This window comes from Anguilla anguilla, chromosome 11 (genome assembly GCF_013347855.1).
Source record: "Anguilla anguilla isolate fAngAng1 chromosome 11, fAngAng1.pri, whole genome shotgun sequence".
NCBI classification, from domain to species: Eukaryota; Metazoa; Chordata; class Actinopteri; order Anguilliformes; family Anguillidae; genus Anguilla; species Anguilla anguilla.
In genome coordinates this window covers 34,771,676-34,778,598 of record NC_049211.1, presented here as the reverse complement: position 1 = coordinate 34,778,598, position 6,923 = coordinate 34,771,676, and positions in this window count along the sequence as shown.

The following is a 6,923-nucleotide window of genomic DNA, read 5'->3' as shown; positions in this document are numbered from 1 at the left end:
CCTTTCCCACTGTAGAGCTGAACCAGGCTGGCTCATTTTACCCTTTCCCACTGTAGAGCTGAACCAGGCTGGCTCATTATACCCCTTTCCCACTGTAGAGCTGAACCAGGCTGGTTCATTTTACCCTTTCCCACTGTAGAGCTGAACCAGGCTGGCTCATTATAGCCCTTTCCCACTGTAGAGCTGAACCAGGCCGGCTCATTATACCCCTTTCTCACTGTAGAGCTTCTGAAGGTCCTTACACCTGTTACCGTGATGATACCTCACAAGGACATGAAAAAACGCTCTTACATTTTTAATAACATTTTTACTGTTTCACTACTGCACAGAGACTTATGTGACAGACCCTATGCAGTGTGATAATACGTGCGAGTACTGAAGGTGATAATTATCTGCTGCTCTACACTGCCCCGTGTGGCAGGGCTAGTAGTGCTTCTCTGTGAAAGCTGATTTACTCATGAAGCATGAATTCACTGGACTGGCTATCGCATAGACTACGGACTATACTGTGATAGGACTTATGCTGCTGCCTTCTGTGGGTTTCAAACCCCCACAAGAGTACAGTAAGAACCTCTGCAACTGTACGGACTACATTCCTCACTGTGAACAATTTTAACTCATTTGGAAAAAGATGCAGTCTCCTATGGGGGGTAACATCATTGTCCATAGTGGGCCAGTGTACACATTTTGTTCCTACTTCCAAATCAACGTGTTTTGGTTCACTGGTCCTGCAGGCAGGAACTTCACCCGACCCCTTGTCGATCACGCTCCTCCACATCCGTCACCCTGACGATGAGCACTGATAACTCAGACCCCCGAAGTGTAGCTCAGTGCGACAGATGGCCCATATAGATGGTGTGCACAGCAAGTCCTCGCTCTTCGGCCTCACCCATTTCCATATATAGCGGAAGTGACATCACATGAAATCAGCCAATAAGCACCATGGCTCATTCAGGCCATTTTCACTCACTCAGTAAACATGGTATAGTAAACACTTTTCAGCTCTGGTCACCTGCTGCTCCTTCTCACTCTGCAGCCCCCCAGCTGAGCTGCGCAGTCACTCTTCAGCCCCCCAAGCTGAGCTGCGCAGTCACTCTGCAGTCCCCCAAGCTGAGCTGCGCAGTCACTCTGCAATCAGGATTCAATATCAAAGCACAGGGCTGTGACCCCACCGATGGGAGGCTCAGCCCTTTAAGACACTGTTCTAGTGCATGGATGGGCCCCACAGTTCGGTATCTATTAAGGCTCTATTCTAGTGCATGGATGAGCCCCAAGTCTAATATTAGTTAAGGCACAGTTCTAGTGCATGGATGGGCCCCACAGTCTGGTATTTATTAAGGCTCTATTCTAGTGCATGGATGAGCCCCACAGTCTGGTATTTATTAAGGCTCTATTCTAGTGCATGGATGGGCCCCACAGTCTAGTATTAGTTAAGGTTCTGTTCGAGGGCGTGGATGGGCCCCATGGTCTGGTATTAGTTTAGGCACAGTTCTAGTGCATAGATGGGTCCTCTGTTCTGATATTGAATCTGAATGGTACCAGTGCTGTCTGTAGCTGGAAGCCCCAGCAGGTGATGTTGAATTGGCCTTAGTGTCACCCAGGATGGGGGGGTTTCAGCTGGGGGGGATGACAGCGTCTCATTGCGCGCTGTCGCCCCCTGCTGGTTGATCGGGTGTCTGTGTCCCTCGTGCCTTCATTACTGTGGATTTACATAAATCACATCTTTATCACAAAAAATGAATGACACGTTCATTGATAAATGTGATCTAGGAGAAGTAAATGACAACCATAAGCCATGTATAGTTTATATATAATTTGGAACTGAGATAAAGATAATCTATAATGAGTATTTTTGCGTAAATTTAATTTCTCTATTGCTTTAAAATCCCAACAAGGTTCTGGGTATATTTTACCCAGGCTAACCGTTTCACGGGGGCTAATAAGTCAACAGAACACAAGGGCTAGTAATCCTATAGAGAACAGGCTTGGGGACATTAACTGTGTCTAATAACCGAGGCCATTGTTAAATAAAGCCTGGCAGGGCACATTAATGTGGCTGTGTGTTTTCAGAGTCTGCTTGGCCTTTGTTAATGAGCTGTGATTATTTAAAGTTAAAAAGGTAAGGCCTTAAGTTTGATAGTGGTACAATACAAGGTATTTATGAGCAACCTTTCCCCCCAAAAGAACAATCAATGAAATGAAAATGTATTTTTGCAGCAGAAATGTGTGTGTGTGTGTGTGATGTTAAGGACCTATGTCTATGAAAGTTAGCGAAGTACTATAAATGTATTGTATGACTAATCCATTAATTCCTTCTAGTTTTTATAAATGGTGTAATTTGTTCCGTTGTACCTCTACAGAAAATGTGTGTGTTTATTTGTGAACACAATGCATTTTATATTAGTTTGATTCTTTATTACATTAAACAATGACAAAGGTAACATGACCTTTAGTCTGGGGTTCTACCTCACCCTGGGGTGAGTGCGCTGGTGTGGAGTGTCTATATGAACCTTTGAACTGTGCAGTAATTTTACACTGACTCATATATTTGTCATAATTGTAAAAGAAAGGAGTTCTTTCTTGTTTTACAACGACAATGTTAGGTCTTTTTTTACACCATAGACAATTTATTTAAAAAATGTTTTTAAAAATGAATGGAGAAATTGAAATGCAATCAGTCTGCATTAAATGAGAAAATCAAACTTTATTCCTCTCCTCAGGTTGTTGTTCTTTAGTTTCATTTGAAGGATAAAATAAAGATTAAGCAGCAATCCTTGGCTTTGGATTAATTATTAGCAAGAATAGGGGCATTGTTTGAAATGTAATTCATTTTGTCTTCCGTCGTTATAATACATGACAAATACCGTCATCTGCAAAGCATTTTGGAACAAGTGAAATCAGTGGATTAAGACTGCAAGTAGTTATTCAAGTCTGAGGTCTCAGATGCACTTTGCATTTTTGCCACAAGGTGGCGCGTCAGACTGCCGAAATTGCAGCTTCCTGTTCGAACTAAATTAAGGTAACATTTTTTCTTAAGTATGTGGTCGGGAAGAGGTCTTAACCACAAACATGCCGTACATTGCCTGTGTTGTAATTGAAAAACACTATTGGAAGACTTAAGAAAATACGAGCACTGTCTTGTTTGGGGGTAAAAAAAGCTTCTCCTCTACTCTGCTTGCCTCCATCCATGGCTCTGCTCACCGATAGCCTTTATGTTAGCACTAGCGGATGATGCAGGGCAGGGTAACACTGTAATCTGCCATTGCAAACATCTCTGAATAGCACAGACTCCATCAGCGTATGGCCTTGGTCCAGACTGACCCTGGCGAGCACTCAGGGGTCAGAGGTCACTTCAGTTTGTGGTTTCACCCCCTCGCCCCGCTGTCCGAGAGCTCTCTCACCCACGCGACCACGCCTGGGAGCTGAGTAAAGTCAGGTGTGAACAGTCTCCTTCGCAGCAACTCCACCTGGCTGCCAGTACGGGCTGGCCGCCTCTGCGGCAGCACTAGCGGCAGCTGAGCGGACACCGCTTTTCTAAAAAAAAAAAAACTTTTATTTTTATTTTTCGATGGGTGGCAGGGGAACATTTCCTCCCCCATTGAAACTGGAGACTCAGACGGGGGGCACGGGGACCGGAATGGGGGCGGGGAGGGGGGCTTTATGTAAGAAGGGAGTCTTCCCGCCTCCGCGCCATGTTTGTTGTTTTTCCAAAGCGGGCTGGGCTCTCCCTGCGTAGGCCTCTCAGCCTGTCGGTTAGGCCTCTTTCCTGGAAGGGGAGCCCAGGAGAGGCCATTCCGGGGCAGGCCGGTGATGGGAGGGTGCCGGGGGGTGCCGGGGGGGTGGGGGGGGGGAGGTTTCTTCCTGTAAGTCACGTGGCCCAAGCCTCCCTCGGCACCCAGGCTGTCCTGCACGACCCCCTCCCCCCACCCCACCCCCCGGCGCCGGGGGCGAGCAGCAGGTCTCAGGTCACCACGAACACCGCTTCCGAGCGCACGCGTGTCCGAAATTTGTTTCGGTTACGCAGAATCTCTCTCTCCCTTCCTCTGGTCCTCTCTGCTGCAGCGGGTAATTCTGGTGAGATGGGATCCGTGTGCAGACGGCGCTGGAAAAGGGGAACCCTGTGCACAGTTAGAAATACGCCTGAGGCACCATATGGAATACCTCCATAACACTCTAGACATTTATGCACTACATTACATTAGCAAACGCTTTTATCCAAAGCGACATACAAATGTGCATTTCATGGTCATGGACAACTACAAAACACAGGTTCAATAAGGAAGTATACTCATTTCGTACAGCTATTTCTAGCCAAGAACACAGTTCAGTTCACACAGTGAACACTGTTCTGACCTAACTTATGCCAAGCCAAACTAGGGAGAAGAACAGCAAACGATGCAGCAAACGATCATGGCCCACTCTTGAAGCACTGGCGATCCAATCATAACCACTTTAGCTTCCTGACAGAAGCAACCAGATTTGGTCTAAAATCCCCATGTATGTGCCATGTATCCTAACAAGATAACCTGGCTCCAGTGATGGCACTGCCTTAACTGATACCAGACAGTGAAGTTCCAATGATGTTTAGCAAAGTCCTGGTCCTTATGTATGTGGTTTGAGGACAGTCGAGGCTTCCCTCTGGCAAGCCTTCTGATAGCTCACGGAGCTGGCATCTAAGTGCAGTTTTGGAGACTTGGTGATGCCAAGACGCAATTAACTTCTGCAAATCTCCAAATGCATCTCTAACCACTGTGCACATTCGGTTGAGTCTGACCCAAGTTCATTTCTAGCCCAGTGTATTTTTTAAAACTCATGCTTTTAAACCTTTCTTTCCAGTGTAATAATGTAAAAAAAAAAATGAATGACTAAAAATAGTTATGCTGGGATAGGCTCCAGCTTCCCCCCAGTAATCCTGACCAGGAATACGTGGGTTAAATAATGAATGGATGGATGGGTGGAATAGTTGTATTTAAGACATGCGTGTTCCTGTTGCGAATGCCAATGGCCTCTGAAATTGTAGCTGAAAGCAGAGAAACACCACCACTCAGAAAAACAAGCTTGGAACTCGCTGGTTCCCAGTTATCCAATTACTCAGCAAATACATTGCGATTCTGCACCTTCACTCGTACAAACGGTCTTGTGATTCGATGACGTGTCTGCCGATCACGGTCAGAACTTGGAGGGCTTGTCTGTGCTTTCACAGTGATAATTCCTCCCTGGTTCGTGCTCTGGTGATAATGTTCAAAACTGATCTTTCTGGGCGACAGTAATTTTACAAGTGGACGGATCAAATTTATGTGTTTATGGGCAAACTACACGTTTATTATTTCTGTCATGAAATGATTGACGCACGTCTGCACCATATGAAAATGGAATTTAACATATCTAATTCCATTTGATTTGTTTCCATTATGACATCAGGGCAAACATCAGATATATATTGGACATGTGAAAAAATCTGATTTGGCCCATTTCAAACCATCTATACAAAGCCTCAGTGACCAATGAAATTTAAAGCATGTTGGGCCCCATTTCAGTGACACAATGGATGGACAGACAGACAGTACAGCAGTACACCCTTGTGGAGTTTTGGGCCATGTGCAGTGAGGTCCAATTGATGTCCCTCTGTCTGTCTTGCTAGGAGAACATGTGATCCCACAAATTATAGTCCCTCCAGGATCTGCCCTCTTCTTCTTCATTTTCCCTGCATATTCCCTAGATGTGCTGCATATTCCCTAGATATACTGCATATTCCCTAGATGTGCTGCATATTCCCTAGATATACTGCATATTCCCTAGATGTGCTGCATATTCCCTAGATGTGCTGCATATTCCCTAGATGTGCTGCATATTCCCTAGATATACTGCATTTTATTTCAGCAATAGCAGGCCCATTTCCTGAAGAATGGCTGGTCAAGCCACAGGACAGAAACCCCAGGATGGCCCTCTGTCAGGCCATTATCAACGCCAAACTATTTGTCATGGTTCTGTCTTTTTGTTTCTATTTTTCCTTTTTGGGCCGCCAGTTGGCGGCACTTCTCGGTTTTTGTATTTCAGTTCATTCCCTCATTGGTTTCCCCTGTGTTAATTGTATTATTGTCTCGTTATTTAATTATTGTTCCCACCTGTCTCGTTATTTAATCATCGTCCCCACCTGCCCCTCGTTTTCCCTTCCCTCTCGTTTGATTATGTATTGAGTTCACCTGTGTCTTGTCTATTTAAGTTCTTTGTCCCCTTGACTCGGGTGCTGGTTCCTTGTGTTTGTTTCTGTCCATATGTATCTGCCCGCTTTTGTCCTGCTTGCATTTCGTTTGTGTTTCTGCTTATGTGTTCCGCCTGCTTGTGTGCCCTCGTTATGTGTTCCCAGTGTTTTGACTTTGAGTTTCTATGCTTGTGTTTTTAAGTATTTTTGAGTTTTCATTTGTTATTGCCCCTCGTGGCCTTTTGTTTGTTCCCGTTTGTTTTTTGTAATAAGTAAAGTCTTTGTTTCATTTACCTTTGAGTCTCTCTTTTATTCTGCGCTTGGGTCCAACCCGTCAAAACCCTTACACTATTTCTTAGATGATTGACCTAGCCTCACATCTGCACTCATACTGGAATGGCGACATCTTCATGGTCCTTATGCAGGTAGTAGGCTGGAACCACTCCACTCCCAGGGCGGTACACTTTGCGGAGTGTGTATACTGGCTGTGCCTCATTGTCAGGTCCGTCTGTCCCCTCTGTCCAACTCCCAGCTTCAAAAGGCCCAGCAGCCTGACCCTCATATAGGTTTTCCAGAAATTCCACCACTTCAACCAATAGGGTTGCAGACCCGCCCAGTTCCTAAATGCCCTGTTTGTGTGCATGGTCTTTTCTGCACACGCACCATCAGGTCAGGTTTTGTTTGTTTTCAGCCTTTTTTTATTACTTTTTAAAAAAAATTT